Source organism: Scylla paramamosain, chromosome 2 (genome assembly GCF_035594125.1).
Source record: "Scylla paramamosain isolate STU-SP2022 chromosome 2, ASM3559412v1, whole genome shotgun sequence".
Taxonomy (NCBI): Eukaryota; Metazoa; Arthropoda; class Malacostraca; order Decapoda; family Portunidae; genus Scylla; species Scylla paramamosain.
In genome coordinates this window covers 10,507,501-10,510,000 of record NC_087152.1, presented here as the reverse complement: position 1 = coordinate 10,510,000, position 2,500 = coordinate 10,507,501, and the positions used below count along the sequence as shown (strand labels likewise).

Genomic DNA, 2,500 nt, shown 5'->3' with positions numbered 1-2,500 from the left:
GCCAAGGCCGTGCAGGACCCCTGCGTGAGGTCAGTGTGTGCGCGGCCGGGCACAGTGAAGTGGGTGTGCGCGGCGCCCTGTGTGTGTGCATTTGTTGGATTCTACATTCACACGCTGAAGGAGAGAAGCTGAGCCGGAGTAATAGCTCGAGCAGGACGTCAGGCGGGGCTCCTTCACCCCTTCAGGTAGGTGCCGGCCGCTGCCACAACAACAATTATCTCCAGGCTATACAGAAGTACCGTTCATTGAGCCCTGGCACTGCCCGCTTATCTCATGACAACACTGCCGCACGGGGCTCATCTCGCTGCCTGCGATGTGAGACTAACGTTCTGGTTTAAGCTTGATTATACTTGATAGGAGGCGCAGGAAGCGATAATTGATTGCGTGTATACATTATATGTATACGTATATACATGCATACATATATAGATAAATAGATATATAGATAGATAGACAGACAGACAGATAAATAGACAGATAAACAGACATAGGTATGGGTATTCGTCCTGGGCATGTAGCTGGTGTGGTTCTGATGGTGAGTGGTGGGCGACTGGCGGTGCACGAGGGGTACATTATCGTGTGGCCTGTACCTCGTCTACTTTGTCATTAGATATCCGTGGCTCGTGTAGGATTCGTCGATAATAGAGTGGGCGTGTTTTGAGAAGTGATACATCCTGATTGTTATTGACTGTTATTACTGATTCTTCATACAGGTGAACGTTTAAACCAGACTCGCGTTACGCTCTTCACGTAGAGCGAGTCCAAAGCGAAGCCACCGCCACGGCACAGGAAACCAGATAGTCGCTTGGAACTAGGAGCAGGTGTGCTTATCTCTCTCTCTCTCTCTCTCTCTCTCTCTCTCTCTCTCTCTCTCTCTCTCTCTCTCTCTCTCTCTCTCTCTCAACTAGCAGTAAGCGCACGCACGCACACAAGTACACACACACACACACACACACACACACACACACACACACACACACACACACACACACACACAAAATGCATTATAGAGGTACAGGCCAAAACACTTGTACAAACAGCACTTAGTAAAAAAAAAAAAAAAACTGAACAGTAAAGCATGAATAAAAAAATAAATAAATAAATAAAAGCATATGCGAATCCTGCCTTAGTTAACTGATGGTATTGCATTTGCATATGATTGTCTATTCATTGAGTGTTCCAAAATACTCGTCGTAGTAGCAAATTTACTGCACTTCCATTCTGCAATTAATTCACTTTCACCGATCCGCCATTATAATTTATAATTGCCCCGGTGTAGTTAAGCTTATGTGAATTCAATGTGTGTGTGTGTGTGTGTGTGTGTGTGTGTGTGTGTGTGTGTGTGTGTGTGTGAGAGAGAGAGAGAGAGAGAGAGAGGAGAGGAGAGAGAGAGAGAGAGAGAGACGAGAGAGAGAGAGAGAGAGAAGAGAGAGAGAGAGAGTAGAGAGAGAGAGAGAGAGAGAGAGAGAGAGAGTTCAGTTTAGCTTGCTCCTCACATTTGCTTCCACCGCCCATCTCAGTCACTCATCCACCCATCTGTACTCCCTCCTTGATCAAGTAGGCATTCCTCGTCCCACAGCTCCCACGAGGCCTCGGAAAGCTAGGTAAGAGGCGACCTATTGGACCAGGAGCAACAGGAGAAAGGGGAGGGGAAGGGGGAGTCAGTGTTAGGCCAGAAGGTACTAATATTTTGGAGGGGAGTTAAGGGGCTTTGGGAGGTAAGGGAGGGAAGGAGGAGAGTGAAGGTATGGGTAATATAGTTAGGTAAATGTGATGGAAGTGTATGGAGTGAATGTGTGAGGAGGAGTGTGGGGTGTGGGGGGGGAGGAGTACATTTTTTTATGCAGCCTCAAAGTCTTATTCGTCTCTTTCTTTCTTTTTTTTTTTTTTGGCTCTTCTAGCTCCTCCTCCTTTTCTTCCATCTCCTACTCCTCCTTCTTCACTTACTCGTACTTCTGCTCCTCCCTCTCCTTCTCCTGCTCCTCCTCCTCCTCTTCGCTGTAAGAGAGAGGAAAGGATATCCATGCTTTTACCTAAAATCTCTCCGCTTCAAAGAGACGAGAGATCTGAGGCCACTTATTTAGAATTTGGGAATAAGATGAAATAGGCAAAAGGAATGAAATGGAAGGGAAGGGTGAGGCAGGGCAGGGCGGGGTCAGAAGGAGGTAGAACTAGAGCACGAAGAAGAGAGAGGAAATGAAAAAAAAGGCAAGGACAAGAACAAGGAGCATTGAGTTTGGAAGAGGAAAGAAAGACTGAAGAAAAAGAGCGAAAAGAGTTTGGAAATTAAAAATAAATGTGGAGGCTGGTAATGAGAGTGAGAGGTGTTTTACATGGAAGAAAGGAAGGGGAGAAAGATGGGATCAAAGCGAAAATAAAGTTAATTTTGTTGGGAGTAATAGAGGAAAGGGGAAAGGTTAATCTAAGTATTAGGGGGTACAGGGGAGAAGGTCTGACAAAAGACTGGGAGGAGCACAAAATGAGACAAAGTGTAATAAAA

The 2,500-nt window shown here is 46.0% G+C and overlaps 2 protein-coding genes across 4 annotated transcripts in view; one reads left to right on the top strand and one right to left on the bottom strand.

Moving 5' to 3' along the window:
* The window catches only part of LOC135109731 (steroid hormone receptor ERR2-like), a 258,702-nt gene that overhangs the window by 221 nt on the left and 255,981 nt on the right, over positions 1-2,500 (top strand). For all 3 annotated transcript variants that reach the window (XM_064021320.1, XM_064021315.1, XM_064021319.1), the window contains exon 1: positions 1-185. This exon is cut by the window's left edge and continues 221 nt beyond it. The gene's annotated coding sequence lies outside the window, so the exon portion shown is untranslated. The remainder of the gene's footprint in view (positions 186-2,500) is intronic.
* LOC135109778 (uncharacterized) overlaps positions 1-2,500 on the bottom strand; it is a 121,368-nt gene that overhangs the window by 41,700 nt on the left and 77,168 nt on the right. The gene's annotated exons all lie outside the window — the stretch shown is intronic.